The sequence below is a fragment of the Rhipicephalus microplus genome, unplaced genomic scaffold (assembly GCF_043290135.1).
Source record: "Rhipicephalus microplus isolate Deutch F79 unplaced genomic scaffold, USDA_Rmic scaffold_14, whole genome shotgun sequence".
Taxonomy (NCBI): Eukaryota; Metazoa; Arthropoda; class Arachnida; order Ixodida; family Ixodidae; genus Rhipicephalus; species Rhipicephalus microplus.
This window is the reverse complement of record NW_027464587.1, coordinates 20154884-20173712: the sequence shown is the minus strand read 5'-3', so window position 1 is coordinate 20173712 and position 18829 is coordinate 20154884. Positions and strand designations below refer to the sequence as shown.

The 18829-nt window shown below is 44.6% G+C and overlaps 1 protein-coding gene across 5 annotated transcripts in view; it reads left to right on the top strand.

Annotated features, from left to right (window-relative positions):
- Window positions 1–18829, top strand: part of LOC119180589 (receptor-type tyrosine-protein phosphatase kappa) — a 631290-nt gene that overhangs the window by 40832 nt on the left and 571629 nt on the right. For 3 of the 5 annotated variants that reach the window (XM_075882908.1, XM_075882907.1, XM_075882905.1), the window contains exon 1: window positions 10854–11060. The exons of 1 other annotated variant lie outside the window; for it this stretch is intronic. The gene's annotated coding sequence lies outside the window, so the exon portion shown is untranslated. Of the gene's footprint in view, window positions 1–10852; window positions 11061–18829 lie in introns of those variants that run through there. One more of the 5 variants, XM_075882909.1, reaches the window with a different exon arrangement.

Sequence of the window (18829 nt, the reverse complement as noted above, 5' to 3'; positions counted from 1 at the left end):
TACCTACATCTTTAATCTGTCTTTGGCGAGCGCTATCTTTCCCAGGAGGATGCAGATCGCAAGAGTTTCTGTGCTTTTTAAGAAAGGTGACATAAACGATATCAAAAATTATAGACCTATTTCGATATTACCAGTATTATCCAAAGGGCTGGAGAAACTTATACACGTGCAAATGTCTAATTTTTTCGATAAGCACAATCTTATATCTACAGCCCAATTTGGATTTAGAAAACACCTTTCTACTGAGTTAGCCTTGCTACAACAAAAAGAATTCATTTTAACACAATTTGAAAGCAAGAATCTTGTGCTCGGCCTTTACATTGATTTCAGTAAAGCATTTGATTGTATCCATCATTCCATACTACTTAAAAAACTTGAAACCTATGGTATTCGCGGGCACTGCTTAAACCTCGTGAAGTCGTATCTAGATCATCGCCATCAGTACGTCCAGATTGAGCATTACCGTTCAGACTTAAAACACATCAGCAGAGGCGTTCCTCAAGGTAGTATTCTCGGCCCATTTCTTTTTATAGTTTACATCAATGACCTAGTAAATATCTACAGTGATGCGAAATACGTTATGTACGCTGACGACGCTAGCCTATTTTTTTCGTCACCTGAACTTGGTAGCCTTCAGAATAACACCAACACTGCTCTAAGGGCGCTCCAAGAATGGTCAGCAGCAAACGTTTTGCAAATTAATACTAAAAAGACAAAAGCCGTGATTTTAAGACCAAAATCTAAGCAGATAACCTGCGATCACATCACCCTTCTTTACACAAATGAAGCAATAGAAATAGTGAGTAGTGTGAAAATACTGGGAGTTACCTTCACACAAAATATGCTTTGGGATTTACACATCGAATCAGTTTTAGGCAAGCTATCTCGTGTGGTTGGTATGATGGCGCGTCACAGATTGATATTACCTTTTAAAATAAAGCTTCTTGTTTACAATGCGCTCTTTTTTTCTTCCTTGTATTATTGTTTTTTGGTATGGGGTACGACGACATATACAAATCTTGAAAGACTGCATGTACTGCAGAAAAAATTTCTACGTGCGCTTTTCAATGTACCCTACAATTCCCATACTTCAGATTTATTCTTGAAGGGAAATGTCATCCGCGTGTTTACCCTATACAATTACAAGTTAAGTATAGCGTTCAAACGAGAGATAAAAGAAAACCTAAAGTTTTTCCACGAGTTATCTCATCTTGCCAAAAACACCCATTCATACGGCACTCGTTACATAGAACAGTGGAAGGGGGTCACTGCGCGGACAAGCTATTCTATGCAGAAGCTATCATACACGCTGCCAACCCTTTTAAATTCATTTCATAAATTACACATTGAATTGAAAATAACTTCTGCACGAACACTGCGCGAGCATTTCATCAATTCATGCTAACATAGTAAATAGTGTAAAATATTGCTTTTTTTTCATTCTTCCTTACTGATGTGTTTTTTTAGACATATCTGTATTCCGAATATGTGTTTCTTGTGATTTTTTTTTCTCTTTATGTGAATGTTTGCCATCGCTGCCTGCACTGTAGGGGTGGCTGCGGGCCTCTGTCAAGTTGCTTGTGCCTTCAGGCAACTTTTACCCGCAGTCTCCTCCATCGCTGATGGAAATAAAAATTATTATTATTATTATTATTATAGATACAATCTCCTGGCTTATTGTCATGGAATCGCTGGGCGATACCACCCGCAAATCAGTACAGTGCATTCTCCTCCGTAATATCAAGGAGGCCTTCACCCGAGGTCTCGCTTGGGAAAAGCGTTTCTGTTACTACAGCATAATGAGCTTGAGGCACACCTAAGGTCAACCGTGCAAGTAGGTGCGAATCGACAACTTCGCAATTCCTGCGCGATGACAGTTTGGACAGTTTCCCAACAAAATTGTGTTTCAACGGCACGATAAATTGAAACACGTTCGGATGTTCATTGCAGCTATGCTTCTTCCTCAAAGTGTCGAATAGGTTCTCCAGAGAGTCTTGCGGCAGGTGACGAGTCAGGAGGCAAATAAAGTTAAAATTTTTATGAATGTCTCCCCAGAAAACGACGACAGCCTGTATGGTGACTAGCCAACCACGGATGGTGTGCGGCTGACTAGCGCTGTGAAATCTCCAGCACGATATTCATTTGATTGCCTCTTTTAATAACGCCAGGTGCTCTGAGGTGGCACTTACAGCATAATTCATATTGCCAGGAGTACTGGCAGTTTTTATATCGGGGCAAAAAATATATCTTGTCCATCTGTTCTATAAAATCTGCAGTAGATTTGGCAGTCGCAGGTAGCTACCCAGGAGCAATCATGACTGACATAGCTACCGACACAGACTCGCTCAGGACTTTCGCCACGAACTTGACCTTCAAGCTGTTGAAAGGCCTCCTGTAGATATGATCCAATGTTAATTTTCTCACCAATTTTACTTTAAGTGGGTCAGAAAACTCGAACACTTTGCGAATGTAGCTGCTGTCTACAATTTCGGTGCTAATAAAAAGTTTCTGAGGGGCTAGAAGGTTGTTTCTTGTGCACTTCAATAGGTGTGGAGTGTCGAAGAAGAAATAAATCTTGTGTCCCTTCACTTCAAAGTACGAATTTTGTGGGGTGGCTGCCAAATCATCAAATAATTTATTATTAGTTGACCCCTGATCACACACCACGGCTTTAACACAAAGCTTGCATTCAGCAAGTTGCGCTATCAAGGCTAGTAGCAGTCTCTGGATCTTTTCTGCACGCAGAGCAGAACAGAGAACGCTCTTGGCATCATCCACGATCACAAAATTCCAAAAATGAGTGCTACAAACGCTACATTTGCCTCCGCGGTTGTCCTCTTTGAGCCATCACCTGAAAACCCAATGACTACGTCATGTTTTGGGTCATACTGTAAATGTAATCTCTACTGACATTTCGTCAAATGCAATTACGCATGCCCAATCTTCTTCAACATATTTGCACAGCGCAAGACTACGAGTAGTTACGACGTAACTACAGAAGAAGAGACAAGGACAGAAAGAGCGCTGACTTTAACTGAAATTTTATTAGCGAAAACGCTAGAAATATATTCGTGACAGGACATCACCGCGCGATCACGCAACCTATTGCATCACAGCAACACAATGATCATCTCATTATATTGACACAATGTGACTTCAAACTAGGCGCGCTAGCCGATACTTGTGCCCTCTAGATGGTCTGCGACGCACGAGCCAGTGGTACCCAGCTGCGCGCGAACCGTGTTGGAAAAACAGAACGTAGAAGAGGAGGCAGAAGTGAATCATCGAGACAATCTAGCTGTGTTATTATTCTCGGGCACAAGTTCGCCCTGCCTACGTTAGCCTATTAAAAGAGTTCATTGAAGAGTGCGTTACAATATGGTTACGATGCCACAGCTCAGAACAAATTCACGATCTATTGTGTCAAAGCCTGAAACACGATTTCTTTTTTAGTCAGAGCAAGCGAAGGCATGCTGATACATCGATCACCCAGTATATGGATTTCATTGGCCTCCATAATTTCTCGTGGTAGCTGCTGACGGGGTTTGGCTACAACAATGCACTTTTCGAATTCCAGTCTGCAACCACCATCTCTGCAATGAATGCATAAATGACCTTGCACAGCTGAGTATACATTGAAATGAAGCTCCTTTAAACGTTCATTAAGGCACCACCCCGCCGCGGTGGTCTAGTGGCTAAGGTACTCGGCTGCGGACTCGCAGGTCGCGGGATCGAATCCCGGCTGCGGCGGCTGCATTTCCGATGGAGGCGGAAATGTTCTAGGCCAGTGTGCTCAGATTTGGGTGCACGTTAAAGAACTTCAGGCGGTCTAAATTTCCGGAGCCCTCCACTACGTCGTCTCTCATAATCATATGGTGGTTTTGGGACGTTAAACCCTAGATATCAATCAATATCATTAAGGCAGTGGCCCGTTCGCCAAAGATATATCTTGCCGCATGACAACGGGAGCAAATAAACTAAGGCTATCACACATACTACGAATAGCCTTCTACGTTTAATTGAGCAGCAGCTTCTTCGTGCGGACTGCACATTCACCCGTTTGCAGAGCGCTGAAAGCTTTACCGGGGCCGAGAAAACCACCTTAACAGCTGCCTTATCATCCATCTTTTTCAAATTGTGAGATATCCTATGTACATAGCAAATCACAGCCACGCGTTTTGAGCTACTAGCCACGGAGTTCACTGGTGCTTCTCGACCCTGTTTAATTGTCCTGAGCATCTTTTCCGCCACCGAAACCAGCACATGATCCGAGTCAGCACTCTTTCTGTCCTTGTCTCGTCTTCTGTAGTTACGTCGTAACTACTCGTAGTCTTGCGCTGCGCAAATATGTTGATTTCCAATCACCAACTAGCCCAAGCATCTGTCTTACCCAATCTTCTTTTGTCCAAGTTTTCACTGAATCTTTAGGAATGTCAATACATTAGAAATAATTCCGGGTGTCATTGTAATTTCAGATAACCACATTCGAGGGGACCTCGCTGATGGCAAAGCGAACGCTTTAGCGAGTTAGTGGTCAGAACTTGGCTCATGAAAATACCCATTCTAGGCGAATTTGTTCATCTCTCGTGACCACCTCCTTCCCTTCCTCTTGCGACAATGTAGTGCCACTTGGCTATCCAACAGTTTGTACAACTCAGGGCTCACATAAAGCTTTAGCTTTTTGAGCGCTTTCTGTGTAGTAATGTTTCGGTGGCTTTTTATCTTCGCTGACTTCCGATACCTTTGCGCATCATTATTTAATCGCTTGATGATGGTGGTGGTCTTCGGTGAGTACACCTTTCTCTTTGGGCCTCGGCGAGATGGTGTTGAAACTGTAACGAGAGATACAACGACGGGGGATGACAGGCACGCGCCTTAAGGAGCTTAAAGAAGAACCCACTGAGTTCGGGTAAAAAGATTAAAATGACCAAACAATGTTAACACGTATACAAGAAAGCGTCAGCAAAACGTGCCTTCATACTTGGTTTTGCCTGGCCGGGTGTTTCCGGGCAAGGCGCACACTCATCCGAACGGCCACACGTGGAAAGGCCAGATGGTCCAGGCATTGGGGGGTTCGTGGTCAACCGGTGTCCGACTGGAATCTGTAAACAGAAATAACGTCGAGAGCAGGGCATTTATATTTGTTCCCACAGCTATCTATGGTTCGTGGCTCCAGCACCAGCATGCACACAAACAACGATTAGTGCACATTACGGAATCTTAAAATACGCAAACTGGCGCCGCAATACAAAAAACAGAATGAAGAAAGAACACACAAGGACATAATCGCAACTAGCATTTTATTGAATCAAAGCCACATGAACAATACGAATAATAATTTGTTTTTCTTTTATTAACATGTCAGTTGCGCGTACGCACCTATTTTGTCTGTTATTTCTTCAATCTGTGAGTGTTGCACAACCAAGCAATGTCGACATGGAACCCTACCAACTCGTACAAATATTTAGACTGCTAAAGAAAGGCGGTTCATGTATTTTTTCCCGAACAAGTGCTAACATCTTTTTTCTTGAAACAAACTCTGCTTACAGGTTTTTCCTACACAGAAATGTTACACTAGTTACTTTTTTCTGGTAAATAAATAAAGAAACAAAATCTTGTCACTTCGCCTGTTGTCTTACATTTCGTGGTGCCTGGAATAAAGCAGCCCTTCGGGATCGCCCGCTGAAGGCATCCAAGGAGCAAAAATTCAGAAATTTCCGTAGTATGCAAGAAAAAAACATTTATTGATATTTATTATTACCTTTGGCCTACTCTCACCATGACCGAGATGAGACGGTGATTCAGGGGAGGCTGAGCAGCCTGTTGCGAGTTTGCCTGCTGGAAACAAAAACAAAAATGAGTGGCATTTACCTTAACATGTTTTAAACAGCCGTATCACTTTTTAGGTAAAATGGCAATCTCTAACTCATGTGGTTCAGCTGCGATAGTACATCTTTACATCACTTTTACTAAAAATATTCCTCTAAGAGACAGTAAGCATTGTTCCAAGTTTTATTGCTGTTCCACATTCACGTAACATTTTTCACCAATGGTGTTGTCTCATTTGCTGGATCAGATTACTGTAGTGATGCACACGTTCTTTTCTATTTATTTTCGCTTTTGTACAGTGCCCACGAGAGATAATTAGGTCCAAACAATTTAAAAGCTGCTGTCCACCAGCACGTGCACACCTGCTCCCGTAAAAGTTCTACTATACAGCACCAATCAAACTTATGGAGATCATCGCAGCGTGTATGGAAGACTTGGCTTTGTCGTATTGAACTATGTGGTTTTACGGACACTAAACGGGCGTGAGACATGGCGTAATGAGCGACTGCGAACTATTTCGATCCCCTGAGGTGTACGCGAAGCTCGCCCTTATCGAAACACGATTTAATCCGACGACATAGTGTTTCCAGTTGCAACATCATGTCCGATACGCGACAACAGTGGGTGATTGATGTATCGTTTACAGCAAGTCCAAGAGCGCTGCGTATTCTTACGAGTGTGAATTCTGTCGTTGAGAAAAGAAAATATTCTTAACTTTCACTGCGCCAGGAAGCTGGAAAATAATCGCATCGTTAGCTACACGAGCAGTTTGAAACACCCTTCACCAGGCATGATCTGCCAATAAAAAAAAAACAAAAGAAAACGGAAAGAATAGAATTCCCTGGCACACGCGGAAAAAGTTTCACCCCGAAACGTTACGCGATGCCATAGCCGATGACATAAAAAAAGCACTTTTAGCAGTTCACTTTCGAGCCATAGCCTGTGCACTTACTTTACAAAAAGCAAGCATACGCGCCCCTTCCTTCATGCCCAAAATCAACAAGCCGGCCGGTGCACACCTGCAATCTGGGTGATGCTCTTTTGGCCAGGCTAGTTTGAGCCACAGCAGCCGTTGCATCTGCCAGGGAGGCTCCTTGAACATCGGGAAGATTGATTTTATTCGTGGGGTTTAACGTCCCAAAACCACCATATGATTATGAGAGACGCCGTAGTGGAGGGCTCCGGAAATTTTGACCAACTGGGGTTCTTTAACGTGCACCCAAATCTGGGCACATGGGCCTACAACATTTGCACCTCCATCGGAAATGCAGCCGCCAAAGCCGGGATTTGAACCCGCGACCTGCGGTTCAGCAGCCGAGTACCTTAGCCACTAGACCACCGCGGCGGGGTACATCGGGAAGACCAGCGTCGTTTAAGTAGGGGGTGAACGAAGGCAATTGTACATTACAGTGGTAGCATGAAATACAATGTAAAGGACACACCTTGAGGTCATGCGTAAATATGGAACGTTAATTATGCATCAGGTGATAGGTTGCGTGAAAACGAACTGAGCGCACATATTTGCAACCGCTAAGAAATTGTTTTCATTACCTTCATCATTCGGGGATCTCATTGCCACTGCAACAGTGGGAACAGCCGTACACATGAGCCGTGTTTTGGCAGGGTTTGCGAAGGCACTTTCGGCAACGTGGTCGGAGCTGAGGTGGTAGCCGTTGTACGTTTATTTGCGCTCGTGTGCGCCCTTCGAGTTCTACCATTTTGGTGTATTTCCGCCATACGTCACACCTATAAAATGCAACCAATGATAACATGTTTATAAAAAAACATGTAAAACCGACAAAAATATAGAAAGTGCGAAAAAAGGCGAAAACAACGTTCCACAGGTTCAAAAGCAAAGCGCGGCTCGGCCTTAGCGCAGGTAACACGAACTTCTCGTAACACGGAGTGCAAGCAGTCACTGCTACGTAAATAAATTTGGGCGTTCTATTTTAAACGTTGAAATGTGGTTATGTCACTACAAGCAACTGGTCTTCAGAATGCTCAAAAGACGAACCAATTCGCCGAAGGAGCACATTCGGCAAACACTCTTTGCAAGATTTATTCTCGAAGAAAAAAATTATTACGAGCTACCGCTAACATTACCGATACCTAAGGGAAATTTCTGTCTGCACGTCAGCTGGCATCAATCGGCTCACGATGAACTGCCCACAAGAGCTTTACATGCTTACAACATCACTGACAAATGTGTAGTACCAATAATAACAAAAGGAGTTCACTGCAAAGCAACAATGGATATATTTCGGTTCACCCTGTAGCTGTTTTGATAATGACAGGGTTTGCTTCTTCGTACCTAACAAAAAGTGCATGTGCTTACCTGTCGTCCTCTGGGAAGCGTAAAAGTTTCGCTGCGCTGTTTCTCCCTGAGTTGGTGCACCACAAAGCATCGCAGCACGCCTTGTGTCCTTTTCCTACTTTTGCCGACATTTATAGCGCATTCGCGCTCACAAACACCAGAAGTTTTAACTTTAAAGCATTCTCACAACTTTCCCACGTGCGCAGGGAAAACGGCAGGCGCAGACGAGCGGAATGGCAGCACAAGAAATAAGCAGAAATAACAGCGAAGGCACCGCCCATTGGCGCAACAAATGCAGGGTCTAAATTAATATATAGGGTGTTAAAAAATACAACAGCCAAGAACACATTTTATTTCTCCACATAATTGCGTAACTTTGCCTTATTGATGCGAAGGTTGGAAAGAAAAGGCCACACATGCAAAAGTCGCTGAATTTTTGTTTCTTACCAAAACAATTTCGGACGCCTTATTTCGAATACCGATACTAGTCGAAGTGTCCGGCCCCTGTCGCCGTTGTGAGGCGAGACATGCAGGAAGCGTAAGAGAGGAGCGGCACGCAGAGACGGGCATGCACAAAGGGTTTTGAAACACTGTGGGAAGGAGGGCTAGGGAAAGAGAGAGGGGGGTGAACGTAGACTAGCAGACGCTGCTTACGTCAGCGTTGCGTGGCGAGAGAGAGGGCAGGAGTGTAAAGAGGAGATTGAGAGATAGGGTCATGTGCAGTGGAGTGCGGACGCCACTGAATTAAGCTCGCTCATGAGATGCATCGAATATAAAAGGCGTTCAAAGTAATTGACCTCCAAGTCAACGATGCGAGACTTGCGAAATTCGTGGTGCTGGTCATTCATTACGTTGTGTTCCCTGTGTTCAGCGACGTTAACCGTTCTCTATAACTTGTAGACGTCATTATTATATTGCCACAGGCCCTTGTGGAATGCTTCCCGTACGAGTGAAACGTCAAAATCAGCACGTGGTATGAGTAAACCTGCTCATGCGCTTTCCCTTCGGCCACCCTGTTTTTCCGGCATGGAAAGATGCAGGTGCCAGCAATCCACTTTAATAAAAGGCATGTTCATACAGTTTTTCATGGAGAATTCCAAGGCTTCCTTCAAGCTTTGGTGATGGCCTGACCCTCCCCACAAGGAGTCGGCACGTCTTACGAAATTTCTACCCACGATTTTCCCAAACAAAAGCGATTCCACCCGTGCTTTCTCTGTCCATGCCATGTAGGCAGACCGCAGTTTCGCGCTTCGACGGACAGAATTTGCAGGGGCGAGCTTTGTGAATATAGCACCCATAAATTAAAAAAAAGTAACGGGACAATACACGTTAACGAAAAATGATAACCTAAGTAGGTTACCTATTGCAGTAAAGAAACTGTAACGAGTACGTTACTAAATTACCAAAAGAAGTTACGCATTATTGGTAACGGCGTTACTTGCAACACATTGCCTACAACCCTGGTGTCGAATAATGACGTTGTATTTTTTATTTCAAAAATCATTTTGCGTGATGTTAGAAACACCTTATTAAATGTGCAGACATACTGTAACACCAAAGCTGCAAAATGCAATTCGTCTGTGGCGCCAGCTGCTTACGGACTGTAGGGGATAACTGTGCTGTATAAAACACCACAGAGATTTCTTTGCGGGCGCACCACGTCGACATCAATAACCAAGTTAGCCAAAGGTCTGCCTTCTTAAGCGATAGGAACATTTAATGACATGCTCTCCTTTGCGGTGATGGCACCTTCATCCTTCCGGCTGTGTTCGTCGCTGTGTTTTTTGTTTTTTTTTTCTACGCTGGAAACTACGCTTTACCTACTTAGCGAACTGAGCACTTGATAAGACAGATGCTTGGACAAGTAGGTGATTGGGAATCAACATATTTGCACAGTGCAAGACTACGAGTATTTACGACGCAACTACAGAAGAAGAGACAAGGACAGAAATAGCGCTGACTTCAAATGAAATTTTGTTAGCGAAAACGCTGGAAATATATTCGTGACAGAACATCACCGCGCGACCGAACAACCTATTGCATCACAGCAAGACAATCATCATCTCATTATATGGTTACGACGCCACAGTTAAGCACAAATTCACGATCTATTGTGTCGAAGCCAGGAAATCGCGCAGTGCTGCCAAAAAAAAAAAATCGAGTTTCCAGCGTTTTCGCTAATAAAATATCAGTTGAAGTAAGCGCTCTTTCTGTCCTTGTCTCTTCTTTTGTAGTTACGTCGCAAATACTCGTAATCTTGCACTGTGCAAATATGTTGAACTGTGCGCACTCATTTTTCGTGAATGAACCGGTTCAGTTGTCAGCTCTATGCTATTGGTGATACGTTGGTCAAACTTGTGTGCTGAGTCGAGATCTTGGGGTCAACAGATGACAAAGGCATGTATACTTAGTGAACGATAACTGATCACTCTCACCGCTCTCGAATGATAAGCTGGCCCGAGCTATGACAAATACATCCCGCGGGTTTTGCGAGGTCTGTATAGCGCGAATAGTGCGTCACCAGTGCGTGCGTTGAACAGTATTGTTCTTCCTCAGAAACTGGCCGCGAGTTGAGCCGGCGCGAAACAAGGGACTGCGCGAAGGAAAACTGGTCAAAAAAAAGAAAAAAAGGAAAAAAAAGCGTCGTGCCGTCGTCGGCGAGGGAAAACGAGGTCACGTAAGCACGAAGAAAAGAGCGCGCTCGCAGCGCCACCCCACCGCCGCCGCCTGTATCGAGCGGGCCGGCAAGCGTCGGCGTGTGCGTAGTTGGAACTGTTTCCACAGAGCGCGGGATAGTGTGACTTCACACTCGTAACAATGAAAACTGGTTGTTGCGAATCCTGCTAGGTGCACCGAACGTGCTCGGACTCGTGCACCGCTCGTAGGTTGGAACCGCACTGACACAAGGAAGCAACAGGTGAGTTATTCTTCTGCACCACGCAACTGGGGCACCTTTCCCACGGTTTGAAAACAGCTGCTGCAATCACATGACACCCGCTTGAGTCGCACTATTACTTGCCGTGACGGTTTATTCGAGACGATGAGAAGCTGAGCTAAATACTCGGACCGTGCGACCGTTGTTTGGCATCACGCTTATGTTTTCTGTGCAGTTCGACAGGACGCAGCCTTCCAATACGAATGAAGGCATTTTAGTATCTCTAAAACACGCACAACACGCGAACATGAGAGGACGTGCGTGAAAAACCGCCGTGATTTCTCCGTCTCAGCGTTTCACAAACCATGCCAATTGAGCTTCGCGCTTTGACGACGGGCACAACAGTGCCTCGAGGCGTGCGGGACTTCCCACGGTTGCCGCCAACGACGAGCGAAAACAAGAGCGCTTTCTAAAATCTAGCGTTGGATGCATTTTCCCGTCAACTAGCCTCCAATGCAGTTCTTGTTCTGCGAACGCCGTTGGCAAGGCAACAGTATGAATGGACACAACGACTGGTCGAACGCGTTGTTTCTTTTTATGGATATGCGTATTTAAATGATGTTACGGACACCGTCCCAGAGCGTTTGGCTGTCGCCGATTACTGTCTGCGAATGGGGCGACAACAGCGTAAAGGGGCGTGGTGCTCTTTCACAGTCGAACTCAATCATTTGCCGAGCTCAATAGAATCGAGACGTGCGAGTCCAGGAAAGATCGCCTTGCTCAGGTTCCCGAGAAAGCGGTCAATCGATCTGGCATGTCGCAATTATCGGTAGCCCCGTCTAATACAACGAGCCCTTTGAAATAAACGAGTTACAGCCCTGCATAAAGGAACTCCCGCAGAGGTGAAAAAAATAAAACTGTCTGAATACTACGGCAATGGCTTGTTGACAAGATGTGGTTTACCTTCGTACAATACGGCTACTTGCGGCGAATACATGGAGGGTGAGCGAAAAGAAAAATGAGCCGAAAAGCACAAACGTTTAATCCGACGTGTTATGACCAGAAATATGAGCTGCCACAACAGATGCAGCGCACTGCAAGTGCACAAAAGTGCAATAAATAGTTATGCTATTTTAATCCCGCATGAGTAAAACAAAATTTATAAATAAGCTACGCATGTTGTAAACGGTCATTGTGAAAGCCTAATAATATAAAGTGAACAATAATTTGTAACATTAAAAAGCCAGAGTGGTAAACGATGCGAAACAAGCTTCAATTTCTACACTGACGTCATACAAGGAAAACGATCGGCATATCGCACGTACCATAGGAATTGATGGTATGCGGTGGGAAGGCGGGTGTGGTGTCTTTTTTTGTTGTTGTTTCATGAAACGGTGCTACTCATATGTATAAATAATATGCTCACTGGCATGTATATTGAACAGTCAAATGTATTTTATATAACCAGTTGTTTACAACTGCGTCACTATTGCAAAGCAACAGGGGTGTTGCCAACACTATAGAAGCTGCAATGTGTATTATAGTGTTCACGTGGATGGCAGCTTTGGATAGTGCTAAGTAGACCAAATTCAGTGGATGGCGCTGAAGTACAGTTGAGGCTTATATCATCAGAGCACATATGTAATGTTTATAAGATTAGATTGGCAGCACTGCAACAAAAATTGATGCTTAACAAACTAGTAAAAATTAGGGGACCCTAAAGCTTCGTCTATAGGAGTCGAACGTGATAGCGATGGTGCGTACTTCAAACAGTTAGTACATAGAACATTTTTCAAACTTGCTATGCACCCACTACATGACCTTAATGAAATAGGCACGGTAACGTGGGTGAACTTTGTAGTGGTTGACTAGCTTTAAGCCCTGAGCCATTATGATAGTCACATGTTCTTACACCCGCTCGTAATGGGTGCTTGCACCACGCATTATGAGGGCAATATTTCATGTTGAACTGTGAAGCTTTTATACAGGATGCGTGTGTTTCTAAAGCATGAAAGCTGCGTTCAATGCATTTTCAAGCAGATCAAGTTCTTTTCACTGCAGGAGCGTAGTCAGAATTTTTTGGGGGGAGGGGGGGTCACACTGATCTTACAAGAGGGGGGGGGCATGCATCAGATGTTCTTTGTTACGTGACTACCGGCGCTTGTTTGAGCAGATTGTGTACATCTATATTGAAACCATGAGACTCTCCTATACTTATGCTTGAGAATAGAGTAAGTAAAGTAATCACAGTAAAGTACAGTGAACGTCAGGTATAGTTACCGTTTGAAGCAATGGTGTCTTGTTGCCCTATTAATCGGAATAGTCTTCGAAAAGACATAGATGCGACGACCCACCCGATCGGAAAAGACATCGTTAATCAATAATCTCTGTTGAGCGTAAATGACGATGACTTTGTCCTCGTCGGGGCGAAGTGAGTTTCACATTGCAAGTCGGGAACGGCTCCGGCTTACAACGAGGAATGAGAGGTGCACGCAGCATGTTTTTGCATATTCCTAATTACATTTCAGTCTTGTTTACATTGCTAAGCGAATAATGTTTTACTGGCGATGTTTTTGACTGCATGCCTACGGGAATGATTTTGATGTTGAGCTCTATATGTCAAGTAGCCCTGACGCAGTGATAGCTTTCAGTCATCATTTTTCTTTACTTTACTGGGTGCATCCAAGCATGCTTGTGATACCCAATAAGCAATTTTTTTTGTAAGTTACGCTGTACGTTGGCAACACAATTTCGTACGCGTTATTTTTCGTGCAGACTTTTTCGCAACCTTGGTTGACATCATAGTCACACTGTGACTGTTCATAGCAATGAAGTACTCAAATCGTAAAGGTCTTATCGTGCAGTCTGTGAGGGCAACGTAATCATTGTCGAAAAATGTTTACTTGGTCTCAGTCGAAAATGCGCCTGGGACCAGACTATAGCTTCTCACATATAAACTGCTTGCTCACTGTGTATATGCGCTAGAAAACTTAAATACGTGCGAAAACGCGTAATGCTCTCGGTTTTTTTTATTCTTAGATTTCGTTGCTGTGCTCCCTGAAAAGATAGCGTTGCGTCTTCCGTTGTTTGCAAGCGGGCAGCCGTCATTTTCCTTTACGTCCATAGATTCAGAAGTGTACAAGATATCTCACCGCGCAGCGTGAATATTCCATGTATAAACGAGAGCACGCCCATCTCGCACCCAGGCGCCTTTGGCGGTATACTCTCGCTCCTAGAGACGCCATAGTTTGTTTTGAACTGCCAAGGCGCGCCTCGCTAGCATGGCACGCAGTGGCTCTGGGAGATCAAAATGGGAAAAAAACGCCTGTTCGCGCTGCGCCCACTAATAAAATGTCATGTGGGCACCACTGCGCTGTAATCTGATGCGACAACGACTAGCGCAAAAGAAAAAGATTGCTGAGCATTGCCTGTGGAGTTCACAGCATCGCAGGAATCGCGCTGGTGCGGTGTTTCGCGATTGCATAGATTTCCGTCCACAAAGAAAAATGCTAAGGTTCACTGCTTTTTGATATAATCGCAATCAGCAGGAAAAACTACGAGCCCAGTAAAGTGTACAAGTAAGTATACTTATTTCGTTTATACAAGTGTGACGCCAGCTGTTCCACCTTATAGCAGTGATTTGCGGGCAGTATGCTTGTAGTATGCGGCACAAAATCATTGCCGTACTCTTTCGCAGGGCGCATGTCAATAATAGGATATACGCATTACTACTTACGCGTGGATGCACGCACCGCACATGTTTAGTACAACTGTAACAGTTTGCTATCCCAATGCAAACAGACGTGTACGGCGCATAAAGCATGGCTTTTGACTCAGTAGAGCTGCGACATGCCTTGACTGTCACTAGGCTAAATCTACTTGTGCTTCCGGCCGCCGGCGTCACCGTAGCATTCTAATATCTTGTTCTAGCTGGCATTTTGCACCGCCTGTGTGTTCCGAGTGCCCGCACAATTGATAAAGACATGCGGTGCATGAGCGTAAGTTGGAGCCAGATTCTAGTCTTACGTTGACACCTACTTACAGCACAAATTCTTCCTTGTCACAGCCAAGGCACGCCGCAGTTCTACTAGGTCGAAAGCAACGCTTTCTGTTGTACGCATTTCTTTCAGTCGGATAAGATGCACCTGATAAAGTTGCTTCCGCAGTCTGCAATGCACGTGCTGGAGACATGCGAGACTGTCGAGGATTGACGTTTCACACGAAATCAGCATAAAATTCCTGCAGAGGAACAGCGCGAAACATGGTTACACCCTGGCTAGTATTGTGAAGTTTCGTGTCTGATTTTCAAAGCGTCTGCTTGCATGGCAGTGCATAGTGTTTCTTCGCCGCGCTTGAAACAGATGGCGCCACGTGCTTTTCAATATGGCAGCAATCACTGAGCTCGCTCTGTTCTGGTGTATAGATGGTTTCGGCAGAGCCTGTCGGTCTTTTGCAACATGAGGCGTGCACTGGAAAACCACCCCTGGAAACTTCTGATTTAGCTTGTTTTTGCACTGTTTCAGCGTTAGTTGCTGGCCGCGGCTGCTTGTGTTCCGATATTTTAAGCGGTAAAATTATTACTGTGAAGCGCTGGCAACTCGAGCATAACTGTGTCATGCCTGGATGCAGTGTAAATGCCTAAAATAACTTTATATGCTAGTGAAAATGTTCTGTTTTCCGCCCGATGATTATAGAAAGAGCGCCTGCATTGCAGCGATCACAAGAGAAAATTCTATTCCCACTAAGGGCGCGTAGTGTTGTTCTGCCCACTTCATCAAATGCAATGTAACGCTCAGCGCTGAGTGATGGCACAGAGGCGATACTCAGACGTTAAACTATTGTCGAAGGCCCTCAGTTAAGGTGCGTTTACATTAGAGAGACACGACACCAATTTCGGCCAGTGGGCTCTCTTTAGGAGTGTCTTTCCTCTTGTCGTCTGCCTATGTACACTGCAGACACAAGCAGTTCGCTGGTGGCCTCTCGAAGGCCCCGCCCGCGTCTTGTCATGCTCACGGTCTTTTGTTGGCCAATGCCATAGTGACATGGCGGGCACACACAACGACACCGAATAAACTTGCACACCTGCACCTCATTTTCAGCCATGCTCCCTGCTCTGTCATTGTCCCTCTCCGGCTAGCGGCGCATCCCCCACCATAATCTATGGTAACGAGGGACGGGGGTGTTCAGAGCCTAAATGTCCAACGAGACGGAATGCCCAATGGTTCACGTGACGGGTGAGACTAAATGTCCAACTAGACTAAATGTCCAACTAGACTGAATGTCCAACGAGACTGAATGTCCAACTAGACAGAATGTCCAAAGAGACCGAATGTCTAACCGAGACTGTATGTCCAACAAGCCTGAATGTTCAACCGAGACTGAATGTTCAACCGAGACTGAATGTCCATCGAGACGGAATGTCCAACGAGACCATCGGCAGTTTCGTCCGTCGGCCCAGACACCGTGCACTTGCGGAAAAAGTGCAGTGCATAGTGTGCCAAATCTTATGCGCTGACTGCGCCGATTCGTACGCTGAAAAAACTGCGAAATTCCATGAAGGAATGCGGCAGTACAAGAGTGACCTGCGTCAATGCAACAGCGTACAGAGCGCAATGGCATAACACTGCGAGCAGTTCGACTACCATACAAATCCAGATGGTGCGCTGTCGAGCTCTTTGCCTTGTTTTGTACGCTTCCTGCATACCAAGGAATGTACAAAGAGCGCAAAATCAGGTACGAGAAACTTGACTCAGGAAAACGACTGTGCCGTCAATCTTTTTGTAGTATGAACATTTTGTAGTATGTAGCACGAACATAATCAAGGGTGACGGATCAACGAAAGTGTTTCGGCACTGCAAAGCTGACTGTTAATGAAAAAGCGTTTGGAAAAAAAAATACAAAAAACATGGGCGTTTCTAGGTTTTGTTTGAATGACTGAACTGCAAACGTGTTGGGAAATTAGGGAATATCTCATATGGTGACTCAAAAATTTGAAGATGTCATTAGTCTAAACGCCCTCCTTATTGCCGAGATGTAACCGACTTTGAGCACATTAAAGGTTGAATAAATTTGGTTTTGCGAGTGATTAAGCGTCAGGTACGGCATGAACGCTGCGTTTCTACCCCCATCGTTCGTGAAACTTGGCCGCTACAACTTTCTAAGTACCCTAAATAGCGCAACCGCTGTTTTATTTGTACCAAATGACATGACAAAATCGGATGGTCCCTGTCGATGCTACATTTTAACAGAACCTAAAATTCGTAGATATCAAAAATTTTCCGCACAAACAATGTCCTCACAAGACGTTCGCAATCGCCCGTCTTGTCTCTCTCGTTCTTGAGAATAAGTTGTTTAGCGTTAATAACTTTCCCACTAAAAACATTATTCATAGAAAACACAAAGTGGCATTTGAGGACGGAAACAGTTTAATGCAATAGATAGAGAAGGGGTGATCCATGCTCGCAAATCGTACTACTTTGTCGCCTTTTAGGCTACAAGAACGATGAAGCCATGACATTGCGCTCATTCTGCATTGATTGGGTACATAACTGTAGAAAAAGCTCATTGTGAATCACGAAGTCACCTAATAAAGTTGGCCTGAAGTTGCACATGTGTCAGAACATGCTGCAGAGCCCACATCCATGCCCTCGTATGCAGCCATGTTCGTATATTTCGAACGTTTATAGGACACACATTATTGCAATGATCAATAATTATTCACTTTATTCCGCTTGTTAGTATCTTGCAAAGCTACACGTTCTTCTCTCCTCTAGAAAAAAAACTACGTGAGTTTAGTAGTACGCATTAACATAAATTGCTGTTTCTACTTCATCATAGACTGTCATCGGTGTGCTCTATAAACACATCACCTACTAACATTAAAGTATTCCCGGCTGCGGCGGCTGCATTTCCGATGGAGGCGGAAATGTTGTAGGCCCGTGTACTCAGATTTGGGAGCACGTTAAAGAAGCCCAGGTGGTCAAAATTTCCGGAGCCCTCCACTACGGTGTCTCTCATAATCAAATGATGGTTTTGGGACGTTAAACTCTACAAATCAATCAATTACTAACATTAAAGTACGAGCCAATGCAATGCATAAAAACCACTATTACATCACGAAAACTTACCGGTCTCCCGAAAAGAAACTCCTAATGTCTAGAAATTCAAACAGAAATTTTGAAATCTTACTCTTGACTAACCTTGGAGTTCGCGTGACACTGCAGCCGCAGTTGACGTCATCGCCTCAGTACTTTTATAATTTCTAAGTCACATGAACACAACGGATCGCGAGTGATTCAGATCGCCACTGATCTATTTAAAAAGTACCCTTTGTGACACAGGCGCAGAAACAAGCGTTTCATTTTATGGTTGTGTTCTGAGACGAAAGCACACATATGTTCAGGGTTCAACAGGAGGAAGGTTTTCCGTTCTAGTCGGAAAGCTCAATTGAACTACTTACTATAAATCAAGCAGTTCTTCTCCTGAGTGTCGACGATGTGGGTGCGCTTTGAAAACGTGGACAGGGAAAAGACAGGTGTGTACTGTCAATTCCCGGTCCGCGTCTTCAAATCGCATCCACATCGTCAACATGCAGAACCAACTGGGTCAATTAAGTTCGCTGACAAAGTACTTCTGCTATGCATTCTCTCTTCGTATAGGTGCGACCACTATCAGAGGTAATATGGAGCAGGGGGCCGCGCCTGTACCTGCCGTGGGCTATGTCGAGCCCCTTCGTGTAGTCGCTAGGTGCCGCTCCAAAAAAACCCTAAGAAATGCGCCACACCACACAAAAACACCACCGTAACCATTGA